At 46.6% G+C, this 22,330-nt stretch overlaps 2 pseudogenes; one reads left to right on the top strand and one right to left on the bottom strand.

Annotated features, from left to right (window-relative positions):
* Positions 1-621, bottom strand: part of LOC115642539 — a 37,721-nt pseudogene extending 37,100 nt beyond the window's left edge.
* Positions 622-2,705: 2,084 nt separating this feature from the next.
* On the top strand, positions 2,706-11,534 carry LOC115642540 (annotated as a pseudogene).
* Positions 11,535-22,330: the final 10,796 nt, after the last annotated feature.

The following is a 22,330-nucleotide window of genomic DNA, read 5'->3' on the forward strand; positions in this document are numbered from 1 at the left end:
GGCAAGAAATTCCAAGAGTTAAAGTTACTGTTAGCTCAACTAGATTGCTTGTCCTCTGTAGATATGGTGTGCTTGACACATGAAAAGATACATGAGGCTTTACATATAGTAAAGGAAAGAGAAAATACCACAGAGATTTTAAAACATGAAAAGGAGGTAGGATTAGAGTTAGAAATGAGCTACAAAGCCAGAAAGGGTACAAATCTATAAATGAAAATGTTAGGAAAGTGCTGAAACTGTCAAAACCTGACCTAAACTGGGTATGAAACAAACAGCTAAAAGGCAAACGCTAATAAAATAAATGAGCAAAATAGGAAAGAGAAAAACAGGGTAAACAGATGGTATGTTGTTCAGCCTCCTCTTTTAGCTCTGTCCTGCAAATATTTATGCACGTTTTCCTTTTGTGCCAAGAAGTAAGCACATGTTTAAGTATTTGGAGAACAGGGGCTTTGCTCTGTATGGTCCTGGGTGCTGCAAAGAGATTTGCAAAGGAGAAGGACCTTCTCTCTTGCACAGTCTCATTGACAAGAATGGGACTCCCTGAGAACATAGAAGTCCACACATACAGATCAGATAAGAGTGTCCACCAGCTTCCTCAGTGGATCTTGTCAGCTTCTTCATTTGGAAATAATCATCTAATCAGACGGAATTTCCAAGGTGGACTATTTCCATGTACAGCTCACACCCATGCTTTGCACATTGACACTAGTTGGCTTTTTCAGCTAACAAACTTGAACAAAGGAATTTTGCCCCTTCATCCTCCAAGTGCCTCTAACAGGGTCCTGGTGCTACACACACATTCTGTAAACTCCTCAACACTTACAAGGTCCACTGCATTTGTGCTAAACCTTCTAAGCCTTACAGCACAGTTTCTTCCTGTTTCAGCAACAGAGCTTGTACATTGCTGTAAACAATTAGCTATCTACAGGGTTTCTTAGGCAACGATCATCCCCAAAGAGCTGAACACCTACAATTTATTTTAAATTTAAATTCTATCTCCCCCCCACCCTTTAAAGATCAGAGCAAGGTGCTTCTTTTGATTAAGGGTGGGTTCTTATTTTGAGTACAAAAAATTATTGAAGTAAAGCTAAACTTAGTTTTGCATTTAATTCTAAAAGTGGTGAGATCCACACTCCAGTATTAGCTAACTGATCATTCATATACACCTCATCTATCTTTAACTGCGCAATTGGATTTTTCTGCTGAGCATGCTTGCCCCCACATTTTTGAATCAGCAACCTTTTGTTACAATAAAAAACATTTCTTCCCCCAATGTGTTAAGTCATCTACTGTTTACTAAAACCCTCATCTTGCAAAAGTGGATGTAATAGTCTAAAGGTGATGGCTGCAGCTTAAGAACTTCCACTTTCCTGGGTAGAAAGCTGGATTGGAAACATTTTTCTATTAATTTTTTCATAGAAAGATAATTAAAAATTGCTTATGCAAATTGTCTTAATTTTCAGGCCATAATCTCATTTGCTTCTGCTATCATATTATGTTCTCCCTTTACCCTTTCCAAGAGCATTTTCATGAAAATTAGATCTCTGAGGAGTCATCTGCTTCTGCTGCTGGTTTGGTATCTGAACTCATAATTCAGATCCAGTCCTCACAAAGCCTTACTACTGTAACTAAAGATTACTTGCTAATAAGCCTTTGCTGCACCGTACCACTGGTTTGACATCAGTCATGGTGAAACTAAGAGAATTAAGCAGGAAAACATATTAACATTTAAAAACTGATGTCCCCCTTTCTCGTAGGTGTCCCTACTAATGAAGAGTGTAGAGTGAAAGAACAAAAAGATAGAATAGCATTCTTTCAGTAGAATTTTTCTTCTATGAGGCATCAGTAGATTTCTAAAGAGTTTGAATTTTCCTTGCTGAATGAGATTAAAGCATGCCCGTTCACAGTGCCTTATATGTGAACTGCTTTTATCCTTCTAATTGTGGAGGTGATGCGTTGCGTAGCTTGGATGCCAGGACATACTACTGTGTAATCATCGGCCTGTACTTGGTATTAACATATTAGCCAGAGTTCTCATAAGCATTCCAGCAGAAACCTTCATTAGAGAAGTAATTTCTGCGCTGCTGAAGTAGCAATTTCTGTATTAATCTCTGCTGTGATGTAATTGGTACTGCCATTGACAGCATTTTTAAAGATCTTTTCCATAAGAATAGTCATTTAAAAAACAAAGCAAAGTCCAGATCTATCCAAAGCTCTCCCAAGAACATCTCTGTTTTATTTTTTATGTCTTTAGCTCTGAAAGTGTATGGATAATGGTGTCCTTTGAAGAGTTATCTTACTCCTAGGCTGGAACTGGAACAAGATTGTATACCCTCAAAATAATAAATTGGCAAGAAATCCCTGATTGTCTTGTTGGGGTATGAGGCCCTACAGTATATTGCAAGTTACCTGAAGCATTGGAGTGTGTGGAGGGGATGTGGATGGGAAATGTAGTGCTTCTGTACAAGCTGTCCTGACCATCTTTAGTTCACAGGGATGCCTGAAGACTTTTTCTTCCAAGAATAAGATGAGAAACATACAGCTCATGAAACTGCATTCTTGAGAGACTTTTGTGTTTGGCTGCAAATGTTAAGTCAGAGACTTTTGAGCACAGCTTTGTCTTAGGCTGGCGATGATCCCTGTGTCTGGAGGAGTGGATAGAACTGGATATAACACTTTAACTCTCTTGATTTCTTGGCAGGAAGATGAAGACTGCAATGCTGAACTTATAGAAGCTGTTTGACCAGCTCATGCATCAGTCAGAATTTCTAAATGAAGGAAATGAATACCGCAACTCATGTCACGGTTAACTCATGTATGTTGTTCAGAGCAAGAATTGACAACTGCTAGCTCATTTCGACTTCAGCCCTGAGTACTAAAGAGGTAGGTAGGTAGTGGTCCTTTTCCAGGTACATAGATTTGGGAGGAAACTTGTTTTATTTGCTCTGACTGGACACAAAGTGATCGTCTGAACTTGTGGGATGAGTGCATCATGCTGTAGCATCCTGATTTTCTTGCACACAGAATTTCATAGTTGAAGTTTCTAAGGTGTAGGGGTGTGCGTGCATGCGCGCGTGTGTGTGTAGCTAATTAGTACCAAAGGAGGGGTTGAAAACCTTAGCGGGACCCAACAGTTAGCTTTCTTTGACATGGGCCCAAGGACTGGGACTAACCACTTCCATGAATACCAGGCTGGCTGCAGGCAAAGTTCTGAAATCTCTTGCTGTAACTTTACAGGGTGGATCATGTATAAGTAATATAAGGCCCTGCCATCAATCAAAACCTAACCTCCCCTGTTGACCGCTTAAGCCCCGCCCCTTTATTCCGAGTCCATCCCACTGTCACCGGAAGTCCTGCCCTATGACAGTATTACTTTTGGGGTCAAGGTGGCCCCATGACCAGAAGCAAGGTGTGTCATGTGACCCTCTAAGAACTCCTCCCACCGCTCTCTACCAAATAGGATTGGTTTTGGCCTGATAGGAAATTTTGACCAATCATGGCAAGTTCCGGGGTGGCGTGACCCATCCGGAAGTGGGCTGTATGATCCCCCTAAGAACTCCTCCCAAGGCCCTCTGCCAATCAGAGTGCAGCACCATTGCCACATAAGTCCCAGCGCTGGACAGAGAAGGCCATCTCTTACCAAGGACATGTGTTTTAGAAATCTTGGAAAGGCTGCTGAGAAGAAACATGGACTCCTTCACCACCCCCATGAGAACTTTGGACTTTGTTTTAGCCCCAAGGGTCTTTGACCATCCGCAGAGAAAGCACTACATCAGCGACAGTTCTGAGGAAGAGGAGGGAGCGACCAAGGGGACCCCTTTGGCCAAGCCATTGATAGATATGCCGGAACCAGAATCCAAAACCCAACTGCTTGTGAGACACCCCAATGAGCATGGTGGCCTCTCTTTGTTCACCCCCTTAGAGGTGGAATGCAATTGCGGCTCAGGGAAGTCATCAGCGGACAAGATGAATGGAAAAGATGTCGCTCAGGTAAAGGAATGATTAAGAAACAACGGTCAAGGAGGGGAGAGTAATGGAGCTAGGAACCAGAGCTTGTGTAAATTAAAAAGAAGCCACGGGTTGCTTACACTGTTTCTTTTCTGAAAATCTCTCAACAGCTCGACGATGCCTTTCTAGAGGACCCAGAGGCCCTAGACAGCATTGCATCAAGCAGGGAAGGTGAACTGGGCCCACCTTGTTTTTCCTCAATGCCGATACAGATTGTTGAAGAGGACTCTGAGGATGATGGCTATGAGGAGTTTAGGAGGAGGCTTGGCATAGAACTAACTGAGCCAGTGCCACGTCGTGAGCATAAAAAAGTCATGCAGACTATTGTACGTGTTGCTGTTTATGCTGTCCTTAAACACTGCCTTAGGGAAAAGCTTCTTGAAGATTGTGAGGGCTATCAGGTATCAGAGGGGTAGGCGTGTTAGTCTGGATCTGTAAAAGCAGCAAAGAATCCTGTGGCACCTTATAGACTAACAGATGTTTTGGAGCATGAGCTTTCGTGGGTGAATACCCACTTCCTCAGATGCATGTAGTGGAAATTTCCAGGGGCAGGTATATATATGCAGACAAGCTTGAGATAATGAGGTAGTTCAATCAGGGAGGATGAGGCCCTGTTCTAGCAGTTGAGGTGTGAAAACCAAGAGAGGAGAAACTGGTTCTGTAGTTGGCAAGCCATTCACAGTCTTTGTTCAATCCTGAGCTGATGGTGTCAAATTTGCAGATGAACTGAAGCTCAGCAGTTTCTCTTTGAAGTCTGGTCCTAAAGTTTTTTTGCTGCAGGATGGCCACCTTAAGGTCTGCTATAGTGTGGCCAGGGAGGTTGAAGTGCTCTCCTACAGGTTTTTGTATATTGCCATTCCTAATGTCTGATTTGTGTCCATTTATCCTTTTCCGTAGAGACTGTCCAGTTTGGCCGATGTACATAGCAGAGGGGCATTGCTGGCATATCATGGAGTAGATTACATTGGTGGATGTGCAGGTGAATGAACCAGTGATGGTGTGGCTGATCTGGTTAGGTCCTGTGATGGTGTCGCTGGTGTAGCTATGTGGGCAGAGTTGGCATCAAGGTTTGTTGTATGGATTGGTTCCTGAGCTAGAGTTATTATGGTGCGGTGTGCAGTTACTGGTGAGAATATGTTTCAGGTTGGCAGGTTGTCTGTGGGCAAGGACTGGCCTGCCACCCAAGGCCTGTGAAAGTGTGGGATCATTGTCCAGGATGGGTTGTAGATCCTTGATGATGCGTTGGAGGGGTTTTAGCTGGGGGCTGTATGTGATGGCTAGTGGAGTCCTGTTGGTTTCTTTCTTGGTTTTGTCTTGCAGTAGGAGGCTTCTGGGTACACGTTTGGCTCTGTTGATCTGTTTCCTTATTTCCTCATGCGGGTATTGTAGTTTTGAGAATGCTTGGTGGAGATTTTGTAGATGTTGGTCTCTGTCTGAGGGGTTAGAGCAGATGCAGTTATACCTCATTGCTTGGCTATAGACAATGGATCGTGTGATGTGTCCGGGATGGAAGCTGGAGGCATGAAGGTAGGCATAGCGGTCGGTAGGTTTCCAATATAGGGTGGTGTTAATGTGACCATCACTTATTTGCACCGTGGTGTCAAGAAAGTGGACCTCCCGTGTAGATTGGTCCAGGCTGAGGTTGGTGGTGGGGTGGAAGCTGTTGAAATCGTGGTGGAATTTTTCCAGTGTCTCCTTCCCATGGGTCCAGATGATGAAGATGTCATCAATGTAGTGTAGGTAGAGAAAAGGTTTGAGTGGACGAGAGCTAAGGAAGCGTTATTCCAGGTCGGCCATAAAGATATTGGCATATTGTGGGGCCATATGGGTGCCCATAGCAGTGCCACTGATCTGGAGATATATATTGTCATCAAATTTGAAATAGTTGTGTGTAAGTATAAAGGCACAGAGCTCAGCAGCCAGTTGTGCTGTGGCATCATCAAGGATAGTGTTCCTGACAGCTTGTATTCCATCTGTGTGTGGGATGTTTGTGTAGAGAGCCTCTACGTCCATGGTGGCTAGGATGGTGTTTTCTGGGAGGTGACCAATGCATTATAGTTTCCTCAGGAAATCAGTGGTGTCACGAAGATAGCTGGGAGTGCTGGTGGCATAGTGTCTGAGTAGAGAGTCCATATATCCAGACAGTCCTTCAGTGAGAGTGCCAATGCCCGAGATGATGGGGCATCCAGGATTTCCGGGTTTGTGGATCTTGGGTAGTAGATAGAATAACCCTGGTCGGGGCTCTAAGGGTATGTTGATTTCTTCTGGTGTTAGTGTAGGGAGTGTCCTGAGTAGATGCTGTAGTTTCTTAGTGTATTCCTCAGTGGGATCTGAGGGAAGTGGCCTGTAGAATTTGGTATTGGAGAGTTGTCTGGCGGCCTCCTTTTGGTAGTCAGACCTGTTCATGATGACAACGGCACCTCCTTTATCAGCCTCTTTGATGATAATATCAGGGTGGTTTCTGAGGCTGTGGATGGCATTGTGTTCTGCACGACTTAGGTTGTGAGGCAAGCGATGTTGTTATTCCACGATTTCTGCCTGTGCACGCCGGCGGAAGCATTCAATGTATAGGTCCAGATTGTCATTTTGACCCTCAGGAGGAGTCCATGTGGAGTTCTTCTTCTTGTGCTGTTGGTGGGAGGGCACCTGTGTATCAGTGCACTGTGCAGTGTTGTCCTGGAAGTATTCTTTGAGTTGGAGCCGGCGAAAGTAGGCTTCCAGATCACCACAGAACTGTATCATGTTGGTGGGCGTGGCAGGGCAGAAAGAGAGTCCCCGAGATAGGACAGACTTTTCTTCTGGGCTGAGTGTGTAGTTGGATAGATTGACGATATTGCTGGGTGGATTAGGGGTGGGGCTATGTCATAGATGCGCCAGCCCAATGGCCCCATGACTGTGTGACTTGGACTTCTGTGGATATAAACTGCAAGCTCCGGGGTCTGTGTGCTGAGCTATATTTGGAAAGCTTATTAAACACTGTTATTGCCATGGGTTATGCTATGCAATATCTGTGCCTAACCCAAGAACATGTAGCGCAAGGGGTCACCTTGATAAATGCTGTGCAATTCAGTGGAGAACCTGACTGTGTTTTAAAGAAAATAACCAAACCAGAAGATACCTGCTTACAGCGTTATATTGACCATCTAGTCCGCACAAAAAGTTACAGAACCCTGCTTAAGAAAAAGACTATTTGTAAGAAATCTAAAAGGATTAAGTTAGAAAATGGTGAGGGGACAAACATGCAATATAAAGCGTGCTAGCTGTAAATTAAAAAAAAATAGAAAATCCTATTGAAAAGGACTTTGTGACTATCTGTCTTTCTGTTAGAAGGCCTTTGGCCCTTAAGCAAGCTAGAAGTTTTAATGAAGCATCTTGGTTTGTTTTCAAGGAGCTGAATGTCTTTTAAATAAAAAATAAATAATTTGTGAGAACCTAGCTCTTGTTGGGGTGTGTGTGTAAAACAGACCCGTTCATAGCAAAAAGCTGAAATGTATGTTATGGGAGGGGAAAAAATCCTAAAAAATGAGCTTACAATAAAACAAACAGGGCTTGTTCAGACATGTATTTGAGTACAATAGAGTTTACTTATCCTGTTGAACTGAATGGGTTTAACCACACACCCCACTCACTGGATAGTCAGGGTGACTGTGATTACTTACCGTTGTTGCCATAGGGTTAAATTTGTATGGGGGTGCACCCATAGTAAGATAGGTGTGTGTGTGTGTGTGTGTGTGTGTGTGTGTGTGTGTGTGTGTGTGTGTGGTGAGTTCTGATTAATATGAAATGAAATAAAACCTCAGAAATTCACAGATGCTATTGGACAGTTGAAATATAACCCCTGGAGTTGGCAGAACTGTATTGGACAGTTTAAATATGGCCCTGGAGCTGGCTGAATGCTATGGGTCATTCTTTCTAGAAAACACTTCCACCCCAAACTTTAAGCATGTGTAAGCAGAGTCAGGATGAGCTCTACCCTGACATCTGGTGGTGAATTATGCGGAGTGTGGAAAGAATTTCAGGGAGTGTGAAAAGGAATTTCAGGTATTTGCACTGGCACACCCACCCAACCTAGCATAGCCCACAGAAGCCTGGGATGGTTATTTTGACTGCTCTGGGATCCCCAATTTCTTTGTTATTGGGGCAGGAGGAATAAAGTGTTGTCACCCTGATTATGTGAATGAGGAACTATGAGACTGCTTTATGACAGAGACGACTCAACCTCAGTTAAGTAGTACTTCCTAGACAAGGGACATGGGTTCCAAAAAGCAGTGAATGGAGAGAGGTTGGGGACTGGTGTGTGTACTTGATGGTATGGGCCCCTTTTGAGGGCCTGGAACACCAATTGCACATCCTTCTCTCTCCACTGTTAAAGAGTAGAGCTAATTTTGATTCCATTAGGAATCCATCTAGAGGCGGCTGAGCTGAATTCACGTTGAATGGTGCACCAGCACTGGGGCTCCCCTACTACAAGCTAAAATCACTAAGAGCTGAGCTGAGATCACTGAGTGCTGTGTTAATTAGTGGGGGAGCCTGAAGACCTATCGCTAAGCAGAGCAGTTTGCAGCATGTTGGAGCAGGCCATGGAACAGTGAGCAGAGTGGAACGGTTTGCGGGGACAGCTGGCGTGGCTCACGGGTTGGCTGGAGGAGCAGCACAGCTGGTGTAGTGGAGCTGGTTGTGGTGAAGGCTGCAGCAGAATTCCACAGAGAAATGGAGCAGTTGGCCCTGACCCCTTAACACCCTGTGTGGGTCCTCCCCCATTTCCACCCAGGCTGGGGGGGTAAAACTCTGCAGATAAACTTTTGAACTCTGGGGTGACACTGACCAGAGACTTTCAGGTTGTTGGACTTTGGGGTGATTGGACTTAAAACCCTAAGGGGGAAAGGACATTGCCAAAAGTATTTGGAGGTGGGTTTTTGCTTATGGTTTGTGTTATAATCCTGTTTGTGATGTTTCTCCAATGTGATGCTGCACTGTTTCCCTCCTTTATTAAAAGGATTTTGCTACACTCAGACTCTGTGCTTGCGAGAGGGGAAGTATTGCCTCCTACAGGTTCCCGGGGAGGTGGTATGTAAGTGTCCCAGGTCACTGGGTGGGGGCTCGAGCCGGTTATGCATTGTGTTATTGAAACGGAACCCCTGGATACTGAACCCGGTCCTTGTTGCTGCCAACTCAGAGGGGCAGAAGGGTTACACGTGAAAGAAACATGTTTAAAAAAAAAACAAGCCCCAAGACATTAATTGATATCTGCAAAGGGGCCCCCCCACTTGGAAATGGGTACTGTTTAATACTGTAAGAAGGCCCTGCAGAAAAATGTATATTAACTTACAGAAAGAAAAAAAAAAGCCCTGTTGTGCAGACAACTTGGTTCCCCCACCCCAGATCACAAAAGGGTATGCTATGGGGGTCGTGCCTAGAGTCCTTAAGGATCTATTACTTCAGAGCTGCAGTGATTAAATTAACCTGCTAGCTGCTATGTTGAAACAATGGGCTAAGATGGTATAAAAACCTCAGGTATACTGGAGACTGTCATTTTCAACAGAAACTTTCTTGAATGGCTGCTGCTGGACTGCAAGAGATGGTATATACACTGTTTCTAACTCTGAAAATATATATTATATATTGCCACTCTTTGCCCATGCTGTCTGAGTAAAATAATGGCTCCTATCTTAACTGCAGTGTGATCTGCTTAGCATGGAACCAGTAACTTTAAGCTGCAGTTTACCACCAGGCCAAGGTAAAAACCATTTTAACTATAATTGTGCTTAATACTGTTTTTAAAAACTTGGACCCCTCACCCTCTCCAGCACCCCAACGCCCTGCCCCAGCCCGGTGAAAGTGAGTGAGGGTGGGGGAGAGGGAAGGGGGATGGAGTGAGAGGGTCAGGGTCTTGGGGAAGGGGCGGGGCCTCAGGGAAGGGTCAGAGTAGGTCCTGGGTTGCTCGTGGATTCAAAAAGTGATCTTGGATGTAAAAAGGTTGGAGACCACTGAGCTAGCCTCTAGGCTCTTCTGCAGACTCTTTCTCTTCAGCTGATTTGCCAACAGGTCAGCTGATCTGTTATCTGTACTTGAAGGCAATCATTAATGGAAGGTTTCTTCCTGCATAAAGGGACAGATGCTGTATTTCTTCTGCTTCCATTCTTCACTGTTGTTAAGACTAAGCATCCTCTTCCCAGAGTTTATCCAGTTGGCGAAGAACTTTGAAGAGTTCCGAAAGAAGTGGCAGAAGGCAGATCATGAGCTGGTCAGGTACAAGGATCTTCTGATGAAAGCAGAAACTGAACGTAGTGCACTGGATGTGAAGCTGAAACATGCTCGCAGTCAGGTGGATGTGGAGATCAAGCGAAGACAGCCAGCTGAAGCAGACTGTGAAAAGCTGGTGGGTATCATGCTACCTGTGATGTGACTCCTGTATGGAACAGGCTTTGCTCTAATTCCTTACAGATTGACCTAAATGAGTGTTTCCATGCTATAGATACATCCACTCAGATAAGGATTTGGAAAGTTACAAAAAGGACTTCTATGTACTTAAATGTGTTGGCACAAAAATATTAATTCCTGTAGTATAGTTAATAGCTATACATGTCTCCCACAGTCCCATCACCTTCAAATATAACAACATGGAAGACTCCATTGATTTTAATGACACTGGGCAATAGGAAATGGCACATGAGGCACCTTCATCTGATTACAATATTAGGAATGTTCAGTGTGGTTCTATGACTGCTTGAGTTCATGGATTTGCAGAGAACCACGTGACTTCTTGCATCACTCCAGCCTTGTGAGACATCCACAAATTCCAGGAAATTCTATTAGAAATCTGTGATTTTCTGTGAGGTCATTTGCTCCAGTGACTCTCCAGCTCTTTAGGGTTTAGTAACTACAGACATTTATAACCATGCAGGTAGCATATTGGCAAGACTAGTATGGAGTTTAATTCACCCTAATGTATTGTTTGGAAGATTCCATATGGGCTTCCTCAGCAGACTGGAATTGTTCGACATTATGCCATCCTTTTGTGCATTTCTCAGCAGTCTAAAAAGGATTTATGGAAGACAATGACTGGCACCTAATAAGACATCAATAAATTGTTTTCTACTGCAAGGGAGTATAGCCTTCATTTGAATAGTGGTTTAATTCAGAAGAATCTCACTGCTGTTACTTTAAATTGAGTTTGTTACCTGTTGGAAGCTGGGACACCAGTTTCTGCTTTATGGGATTTTAATATGCTGTTGGAGTAGCAAACTTCCTCAAAGCCTACCTGCATTACCTGTATTAAATGTCTTATGGTCTGCCTGTCTCCCATCAATCTGAAGTGAAGCTTTCTTTCCTACTTACTACTGATGTTTTCTGCTTTACAGGAGCGGCAGATCCAACTGATTCGAGAGCTACTGATGTGTGATGCATCTGGCAGTATTCAGCTAAGTGAAGAACAGAAATCTGCCCTGGCCTTCCTTAACAGGCCTCAGGCCTCAACTTTCCACTGGGAGTTCTGGAAACAGAAGGTAGGGAAGGTAGCATCCTGACCATCAGGGAAACAACTGATTAGCACAAATACTTAAACTCTTGGACATCTAGTCCTTAGATTTACAGTAATCTTAGACTATGGTAGGGGTTTTTGTCTTTTCCTTTGCAATACCCCCAATATCCATCCCATACCCACTCCAGGGGTAGTCATGTTTCGGGGAATAACTCAGGACAACAATTTCCCACCTAAATAAGGACAAATCACTGCAGATAAAAAGGTTGGGGAAATCTGCCACATTGGAGAGATTGTAAATTGACACTTGAGAAGTATGGAGAGACCAGGGCAAAATCAGAGATTAGAGAGCTGATCATTCGGGGGGAATCTCCCTGGATTTTATAGACATGTATGATAATGAGAGAAAAGAGGAAAAACATGAGAGACTTTGTATGTGGGAGGAAGTGGCACAAACAGGAAAGGATGCAGTGAACTCACCTTCCCCACGGCCATGGGTGGCAGGTTTGTATAATTTTTGGTGATGCCCAAGTGGATCCATCCCATCCATAGGATAGACTGGGGCAACTGCCCCAGGCCCTGTGCTTTGGGGAGCCCTGTGCTTCAAGGGGACATGGGGTCCAGGGTGGCCTGAGGGATTAGCGGGGTGCCTGGTGCCAACAGCAGAGAGCAACCCTGCTCTGCCCTGCCTCTTCCCACCTGCCCCCACTCCACTTCTTCCCCGAAGCCCCTGCCCCTGAGCAATGCCAGGAGCTGATGAGATGGAGCAGAGTGGGCTGGGGCCAGGTCGCTTGCTGCTGCCAGTGCCAGGCCCCCTGCTAACTCCCCAAGCCACTCTGGACCCTGTGACCCCCTGAAGCACAAGGCAGGGGTAGGCACCACGTCATGGGACGAACACTTGACAAAATTACCGGACTTAGTGACAGACAATGGGGGCAGGTGGGTATTACGTCATTCAATCATTCAACCCATAAAATAGCACACATTTTGCCACACTGAAAAAAACCAAAACAAAACCAGTAACCTAGCTAATAATAATAACAATAAATTCAACTCATGTCACGACAGGATTCTTTGCTGCTTTGTGTGTATACTGTATATGAGATTATATGAGAAATGAAACTGAGCTTGCTTTGGGATTTTACAAGGCACTTAATATCATTTAAACATCATTTAAACACATTTGGTACCTTGAGTAATGATAACACTTCTTGCAAATCACATAACTAGGGAACCCAGGGTCCCCTTCCCTCACCCCATTGCCAAGGCCCAGGGTTTATTGCTGGCTGCCCTAGGGCTGCAGAAAACCCTATGGGCAAAACATATTAAAAGAAGAGGATCAACTTATACAGAGGGCTGAAGGGGACTCCCATAGTGCATTAATTAACACTTAATAAATACATCAAAATTAAATACATTACAGAGATAAGAACCTGTCATGACAGACTTTACTTCATGAGAAGCTCCAGAGAAAGAAGACACAGAGGGAGTAATGGGAGGAGGAATCCTAGGGAGAACAAAGGGGCTGGTAGAGGGAGCAGACAGAGAACAAAGGTAGAGGCAGAGTCAGTGCAGGGTTGAACTGGTCTTCTGCCTCTCTCCTGTGGGTGGAAACACTGATCACTATTGCTGTAGCAGGGAGCAGTGGAATGGAATGCCCAGAAGAATGAATGACTTGAGGACAATTTCCGGAGGGACCCATACCCTTGCAGAGCTTTTCTGGCTCTGACATTTACATTTCTACACTGGGTGGTTTGGCCGACAGAACTAAAAATCTGCACATCTTCCATGTGTTTTTGGACCAATGGGAAAAACCAGGTACAATTCAAATGACTTTTACAATTGCCTATGAAACAGAATTAACAAAATAAGTGACCTTATGAACAACCAGAACATATACTTCTCAGGTGAAAAAACTATAAATGGACTTCTTGGCAAATGTTTTCTTACAGGAAAAGCCACAAACTGTTTGGAAAGGAAGAGTAGACTGAATTACTCACCTCAGTGAAATTAATTACCCAGAGAATTGCTGGGCCTGTGATAATGATGGTCAGGGCTTGCTCCCCTGTGGCTCCCCCTCCCCATTTTGTGGTAGCATGGCCAGGCAGGTCTGCATCTGCAAGCAGGGACCCTGCCTCAGGTGCAGCTCCCATTGGCCACGCTGGCCAATAGACTGGGACCTTCCCGGCCAATGGGCTGGGGGGGAGGCAAAGGGGGAGATTGTAGGGAGCTCTGGAGCAGGGGAGGCAGTGTGGGAGGGGAGTTGTTTGGCACAAGGAGGGAGCTCTCCGGAGGGGGTGACAGGGGCCATTGGGGGTCTCTTGATGGAGCATAGGGTTGTGTGGGTCTCTGTGGGGTTGGGGGGAGGGATGGACAGAGCCAGCCGCAGCCCGGGTCTGCTCTGCAGGGGGGGAGTGTTTCTGTAGCCCCCTCAGGAAGCCCCCTCTGTCCTGTGTATTTTATGCCAGCCCCGGGGTGCCCATCCCTGCTCCTTTCCCCCATCCCTGGCTCACCGGCTGTGACTGTGTCTCCATCTGACAAGGACAGACTCCTGAGTCTCTCTCTGCCTGCGGCTCCCTCCCACTCCCTGCTGTGGAGACGCAGCCAGGCAGCTCTGGCTTCTGCCCCTGCCGTTCTCATTGCCAATGGGCTGGGAACCAGCTCAGCGCTGAGCTGCCCGGGCTGTTTTCCTAAGTCGCTGTGTGGGGGAAGCAGCAAGCTCCTACCACATGAGTATCATGAGAGGCCCACTTGTCACAGGAGAGATTGGGGCATGATTTCCTGCTGGGAAAGCTGCAATTTTGACCCTAAGGATATGTATACAATGCAATTAAAATGTGTGGCTGGCCCAGGCCAGCTGACCTGGAGTTGCAGGGCTTGTCTGGAATGAGACGGAACAGCTGCAATATTTAAATCAATGGTATTGTTTTATTGTTTAATAGCGTGATTAAAAAATGCGATTAATCATCTTTTTTAAATTTCACAATTAAGTGTGTTTAATTTTTTTTCCATTGCTTCACAGCCCTAGTTTTTAATATCAGAATAGTGAACTCAAGCTAGCTAGCTCCCTGGAAAATCCTAGTGGAGTCAAGATCCAGGTAAATTTAACCTCCATGTATCCAGTTGAAGTCACTCCTAGTTCCCCCACCTGTGGCTCATGGACATTCCTATAGGAGGGACACACACCGCCATGACATAGCACAAAGGAGTTGATGAAAAAGAGTGTGGGACTCCTCCCAAACAAAGGTGATCTGCAAAAGGAAAAAGTAGACAACTCAGGTGGAGGAGCTGAGAGACCATGGTGACACAAATGCTGCCTTAAAGTACAGTATGTGGGAATTAGAAAAGGAAAGCAAAATTTTTTTTAGCCCTAGACAAGGTTTTTATGGTCTTTAACTCCCCTGGCAGCTTCTCGGATGACAAATAAGGGCTGAGCTCTGACAGAAGAATTGCCCGCACTCTCAACATCCAGAGGGTTTCTCCCCTGATGTGGATGCTCTCATGTCCAAAAAGGTGTGAGTTCCTACTGATGCTTTTCCCACACTCAACACACGTGCTATTTCTCTCTCCCATGGGGATTCTCTGCTGGGCTGTGGTTTCCTTGAGAGGTTTGTGAGTTCCCTGATAATAAACAGATTGACCAACTTTCAGTGTTGGCTGGTTTCCCTGCCACCTCTCTGGAATGTGCTGACTCTCATGGGCTTTTCCCTGATCACAATTCCTGAACACACTCCCTTTGCATCTTTGCAATAATGTGCCATGTGCTTCCACTTCCTCCTCATCTTCCTCCTGAGGATTCTGCTGCATGTTCTCACTCCCTAGCCCAGCACCTGCTGGGAGAGAGAAAGAAAAACATCAGGAACAGAAAAGGGGAGAACAAGCTGGAAGGACACCTGGAGATTCCCACTCACATACTCAGGGAGAAGGGAATGCAGAGAGAGAGCTACTGCAGCTCGTCAGAACGAAGAGGAAGTAGGGCTGTCAAATAATTGCCTTTAAGTCAAGTGATTAATCATGACTTTTTTTCAATCTAGTTAATTTTTTTGAGTTAATGGCAGTTTTAATCCCATGGTTAAACACTCAAAACCAAAATAATGTAAAACCTTAGACCCTACAAGTCCACTCAGTCCTACTTCTTGTTCAGCCAACCACCAAGATAAACAAGTTTGTTTCATTTATAGGAAATGTATTATGTACAGTGTCACCTGACATTGGGAATAGGCATTCACAGGGCAGTTTTGTAACTAGTGTTGCAAGGTGTGTCAGATTGTCGTGCCCAGGGTGCAGACTGGTAGCCATGGGAATCGCTTTGCCCCCGTAACAATTAAGCTGGACTGGTCTCGCTCACACTGCTCTGCTGGTGATTCAGCCACTCTCCAGGCCCTGTCATCACCCAACATGACAGCAGGTGGCGCCACACACATACCTGAGCTACCTCAAGGCTCCTCCAGAAGTTCACTCCTCTGATGGGTAGAAACCTTTGTCTAATTTCAGCCTAAACGTGCTGATGACCAGTTTCTATGCTTTTGTTCTTGTGCCAGCATTGGCCTTTAGCTTAAATAACTCCTCTCCCTCCCTGGCATGTATCCCTCTAACCATGTATTTATAGAAAGCCATCCTATCTCCCAGACCCTTCATTTGGCTAGGCTAAACAGGAGAGGAGACTCAAAGAGTTTGGCTTAGATAGGTCTTCCATTCTTCTGACCAGCCTACTAGCCCTTCTCTGCACCTATTCCAGTTTTATTTCATCTTAAATGTGGGAGACGAGAACTGCACACAGTATTCCAGATGAGGTCTCACTAGTGCCTTCTAGAATGGTAATAACATTTCCCTGTCTCTCATGGAAATACCGTGCCTGATGCATAGAGCCTTGCGCGGATACAAAAATAGAGTTGTCTGCAATGTAGTAGACTCCTAGCATGACATCACCCTTGTTTTTTATCTCTTTTAGCATAACCCAGAGACTCTCAACACTTCTGTCTCCTATGTCCATCTCCACCTCAGTCCAAGTGTGTCCATTTTTAGTATATAAGGCAACACCTCCTCCCTTTTTCTCCTGTCTATCCTTCCTGAGCAAGCTGTTTAAATAACCTCCAGAGCCCCGCTGCTGCTACCCCAGGGCTCCGGCAGCAAGGCTCTGGTGACAATTCAAAAGGCTTGGTGCTCCAGCCAATTCTGGGAGCCCCAGGCCCTTTAAATTGCCTCCTAAGGAAGCCAGGCCACCCTGGTACCATGCACTGGCTCTTCCCGGTACGCTGTACTGGGGCGCACCAGCTTCCTTTCACCTCTGTCTCTCACATAAAATCAAGAGCAGTAGCGCAGTCACTAGTAAGTTACATGGACAATCTGACACTTCACCCTTTTCAGTGTGAAAACTCTGCTTGGGGGAGAGTGATTGTTTTTTGGAGGGTGTGATGGAGTAGGGGCTGTCTGTGTGGGGAATGGGAGAGCAGGGGAGGACTTTAGGGGATGGACGATACCGGAGCCTGTAACCTGAGCTAGGTAAGGGAGTGGAAAGGTCAACACCTTGGCCCGGGAAGAAGGACAAAGGAAGGGAGTGGCAGGAGGGAAGCAGTTTTGAGTTTGGGCTTGGGGCTGTGTGGGCGGAATTCAGGGTATCCTAGCTAGGATCCAAGCACCCTGAAAGCCCACAAGGACTCGATGGAGGGGTCCTGACTGTGCCTGCAAGCTCTGCTGTAACCTGTGTTCCTGTTGTCCAATAAACCTTCTGTTTTACTGGCTGGCTAAAAGTCACTGTGGGTCCCAGGAAGAGGGGTGCAGGGCCGGACTCCCCCACACTCCGTGACAGAGGGGTTTTTTTAGATGCTATTAGTTGACTTCATTAGTTACTGGTTTGGGGTGTCTGCTTTGAGTGTCATTCCTTTGGAAACAGGTTTCAGAGTGGTAGCCATGTTAGTCTGTATCCGCAAAAAGAACAAGGAGTACTTGTGGCACCTGAAAGACTAACACATTTATTTCTTCCGACTGTATGTTCCACTCTATACATCTGATGAAGTGGGTTCTAGCCCATGAAAGCTTATGGCCAGATAAATGTGTTAGTCTCTCAGGTGCCACAAGCAGTAGCGTAGCTGGGGGGAGCAGGGAGAGCAGCCGCTCCTCCTGAGCACATTTTCCAAAAGTGGCGCCTTTCAGGGAAGCCACCACCGGGCTCTGGACTCGGAGTCCAGAGAAAAGTTTTGCGTGCTGCCACAGGCTGGCTCTGGGTTCCACACCACGTTCCTGCATCCCCAGCCCTGCTTGCTCACTCTGGGGCTGCAGGCCGTGTTGGCTGGTTGCCTGGCTCCCTGGGGCTGAGGAGGCTCCCGCCCGCCCACAGCTGCCTGGCTCGTTAAGCCAAGCCCCACTTGGCACATACCACCCACGCTGGGGTGGGCTCTGCTGGGAGGAGAAGAGGTGGCAGCGCAGCCCCCCAGTGTGCCGGGGGACTGAGGAGCAGCAGCCCTGTTGGCCCCCGGCAAGCTCATGCAGAGCGAGGCGGCTGCGTAGCGGGAAAGGCAAACACCTCTTGAGCTGCCAGTCTCGCTAATATATCACCCCATCTAGCGCTCACTCAGCCTAATCTAGTTGGAAGAACCTCCTGCAAACTCCCCATAGATGTGAGCTGTCGCTAAGGCGCCCTGGAATACTAGCTGCGTGGTTCTTAAAGCCACAGCGCTCTCCGTCTGCCCCGGGATCCCGGCGGAGGGTCTCTCCACTGTTAGGACCCTCGTTGGTCTCTTGCCCTCTCTGCTCCTCTTGCTGGAGGAAGAAATATCTTTTTGTACCAGCGCTGGCTCTTACCATCACAGTCCTAAACCAGTCAGTGCCCTCATGCCCCAAACTTTCCCCCAAACCCAGTGATTTATTCCGTGCACAGTATTAGCTCTTTGACCAGCTACGCGATCCGTTAAGCCCCAAATATTTAAAAAAACATATTTCAGGGACTAATCTAAATAGATCAAATTCTTTCCGGTCTTCTGCAAAGCAGATCTATGCATCTATTCCCTTCCTCTCCCCAGGGCTGGCGCAGAATAGCATTTTGCACAGGAATGATTACTTCTGCTGGGTACACTCACTGTACTAAAAGCACAAGGAAGAAGCCACACCTTTCAACTTGCTTATCTATTGGGAGATATAAACATGTGTTCCCATTTCACTGAGAAACTACACTTTTAAGCCTGTGGACAAGCAGTTTTAGTGTTGACGTTTCTGAAGAACGTTTTAAGGGGGGAAATCTGCTTTGGGGTGTAGTTCCTAGGAAGTCAAAGAATATTTGGTAACAAAAATGAAACCTTTCTTGTATGCTCCTCTGCCATGCTGCAAGAGGCAGCCCACCTCCCTGGCTCGCCATGGCCTGTGTTATCACAAAGGTTTGAGATTGAGAGAGGTGGCCTTGATTTGAGTTCATCGGACAGCAGAGCTCAGGAACAGCAGATAAATATTGGGCACCCAGTGACTTTTGTTGTTGTTTTTCCCTCCACGTGTCTGAGTTGAAATAATCAAGGGCTCATTTCTCTTCTGATTTACACACCTGGACTTGGGGCTCGTCAGGTAGAGCAGGCTGCAGCCCAGATCTCTTCCTTACTAGTTGGTGTGGAACAAACACAGCACAAGGTTTCCACACCCAGGTCATTCCCAGCCTCCCGGGTCAGGCTGGGGTGCTGGGAAAGGAGGCGAGGAGCAAATTCTGGAATCCAGGGTGGTGGGGAATTTTCTACGGCCCTGTGGTTTGAAAGCTACAGATATGAAGCGATTCCCTTTGCTTTGGGGTTTATAACATCGACTCGTAGTAGCCTGGCACCCATTTTTGAGCAGTCCTCATTAAAGCGCTGCCCGATGCGTTTGGCTGGAAACAGGCAGGTCTCAGGTTCTATGGCTCTGCCTGTTGGTCCTAATATCTCTGGCAGGAGGGTGTGGTGTCACTTTAGTCACTAAATAACGAGTTGTTTACAGATCTAGTAAACAATCCAATCCTCCTGAACTTCCCCCCTACAGAGGCCTTCTTGTTAGGAGCCTCTGCTAAAGCTAGTAAAACAGCCCCACTCTCTCTGGGTTGGCACAAACCAGTCCCATTGGGGTCTCTCTCTGTCCTTTTCTTGCTGTTTCTTAAAAGAGGAACAACTGGTCCCCCCGTCCCATGCTTGGTGGATGAGCCTTCCATCTAAGGCATCTAGAGGGACTCAGTACTCAGTGTTTCAAAAATGTTAGACTGCCAACCCGTGTCGTAGAGATGTCTTTTGTTTAAAAACCCCCATGAATAAAGCTACTTTAAGGGAAATTACTGCTTCCTCCAACCCCCAAGAGCTATGAGATCTTTGCTCACCAATTTTCATAAAACTTGTATTTGTCATGTGTTTTTGGTGGCTTTAATATTATGATCTATTATAAATAAAGTGCATTTCACTGATTGATTTTAAAATAAAATTAGTAACTGGAAAAAATGGTCAGTATTTTTTTTAAATCTGGGACAATTATGAACTACTGTATTCTGTCATTTACTTTCTAGAATCTCTAAAGTATATCTAAGTATAATCTAAAGTTCTCCTGTGAAATTCAGGCTGTGCAAACCCTTCCATGGCTGGATCATTCTTGTGTTTTTATTTGAAGTACAGATAAATATGTATAACAAATTTAAAAGTATGTAATTAGTAATTTGATATGTCTGGTGGCGCCTTATTTATGTGTTCGTTCCCCCTGATGTTAGAACCTGGCTATGCCACTGGCCACAAGTACTCCTCATTCCCATGGAAGAAATTCTGTATGCTCGGACCCTGGTTGTTTTCTAAGATTGAAATTAGGTTTTATTTGGCACTGGGTGCAGATTGCTTAACTTGCTTAGTTTCCTGTTTGTCCTGCATTGGTCATTTTGTTGCAGTAAACCTTCATGAATTATTAAACATATAGGAAATAATCACAACAAACAATCCTGAAATAGACTCATTTTTATACTTCTATTCTTCAAATAATCGAAGAACTTCCAGGCACCTAAACGGCCTCTGGATTCCTGCTGAAAGTTGCCCCCTCCCCATTGAAATCTGAAAGGGCACTGCTGCTTTAACAATCCTATACAATTATATAACAGGGTTATCATTATTTATTGTATTTGCTAGTATAGTTCAAAAACATGATGGAAAAGTTTCTGATTTCTATTAAATTCTATGACATTGTCACAAGGAGAGAGAATTACCATGCATAACCATGTAGCTGACCTGGTTTGGGATTTGCCTATCTGAATGTACTGTGCTCATCATCGGGATAACGGAGTGCCTTACATGTTTTGAAATTTGTATTACCATTTTCCTTCTGTAATCCCACTTGCATGAGCAAAATAGGAATTTTTTTTTAAGGTTGGGCAAATCAAGGTGGATTTCCACCATGATTCCAAGAAGCACATGTTCAACCTGGGAGTTGTGGTTTTGATGCAATCCAGGATTAGGCCCCAAACTACTCAGGTCCTAGAACCGTTTGAAACAGCTCAGGCTTCGTTATGCTAACAGAAATGTTTCCTCTCCAATTTCACTTTAAAATAAATACAGACAAACACTGGCATTGCGCAGAGGCCAGAGGGGGGAAGTTTCAGGGCTCCTCAATGCAAAGTTGCAAACAACTGAAAAGAGGGATGAGATGGAAACATTGGTTGGATTTGAATTATAGGGGGCACAGCAGGTGCCCCTCAGCTTTGTGACCCACTCTCCCCTGGTGCAAATAGTTTAATCCTCCATCACCCCCTCGGCCCCTCCTTCCCAGTGCAGATGGCTTAACTCTCTCAACTGGCCTAACCCAACCCTCTCCATAGTTTAATCCCACTCCTGACACCTCCCTGGTGCACGTGGGTTAAGCCTCTGCTCACAGTGCAGCTAGGGCCTCACGTGCTTCCCTTGCAGCACTGGGCGAGGGGGCTGTTGTCTCTCCCCCATGCTGGGCTTTGGGGGGGGAAGAGCGCTCCGGCCCTTGTCCGTGCAGCGTTTACACGTGACGGCCCAGCAGGAAGTCGGGATGAACCAAGGTGGGTCCTGCGGGCGCCTGGCTGGGGGGGGGTGGCTTGTGGCCCAGAGCTCCTCCCCGCGGCAGGTCCTGGCGCCGCTTGGCATCGCTGGACCCAGAGGGACTGGGAGCGGAGCCAAGGCATCGATGTCCGACCCCGGGAGGTACGGCTTCCCCGGCCGGGAGCCCGGACACTTGTGCTGCACACCCCAGCCCGTGCCAGCCTTGCTGTGGGGAGAGGGGGCAGGAGGGGGCAGCGGCACCGGCCATTCCGCTGGAGCTTTAGAAGCATCTGGACAAGAGGCTGTTCCAGACCCACCCAACCACCTTGGTGGGCTTCTGCCTGCGGGTCCTGGATGCGTCTGAGACCCCTACCCCCGCTGCCGGCATTAGCTTCCCTGCTGTGCCAGGCCACGGGGGCTGCTTCACACCCTGCCTCCTCCATCCCCGCGAGGTGCGAGGCATCCGCCGCATCACAGGAGAAGCTTCTTGGGCCTAAGTGCGTGGCTGTCACGTGGGAAACTACTGTACCTCCACCAGACCAGTATGAGCTGTGTGACTCCACTGGTGGGGTGGGGGGTTCCCAGGGCCGGCCTTCCCCGTAGGCAGCTGCTCCAGCCCCTGCTCCAGCTCTTCCCCAGTGCCCCCACTCCTCTGAAGACTGCAGCCAGGCCTGATCCTGCACCCATCGCATGGGCAGTGGAGCGACCCACTCCCCTGGCTCCCAGCCCCGCCACTCACGAGTGCTGGGGGGTTCCCCCTGAGCCAGGAGCAGAGCGGGCTGGGGCCCCAGGCCTCCAGGGGGAATGAGGGCTGGCTAATTCCTGCGGGAAGTGGAGTGACTCGGCCCCAGCCTGC

The sequence above is a fragment of the Gopherus evgoodei genome, unplaced genomic scaffold, assembly GCF_007399415.2.
Source record: "Gopherus evgoodei ecotype Sinaloan lineage unplaced genomic scaffold, rGopEvg1_v1.p scaffold_41_arrow_ctg1, whole genome shotgun sequence".
NCBI classification, from domain to species: domain Eukaryota; kingdom Metazoa; phylum Chordata; order Testudines; family Testudinidae; genus Gopherus; species Gopherus evgoodei.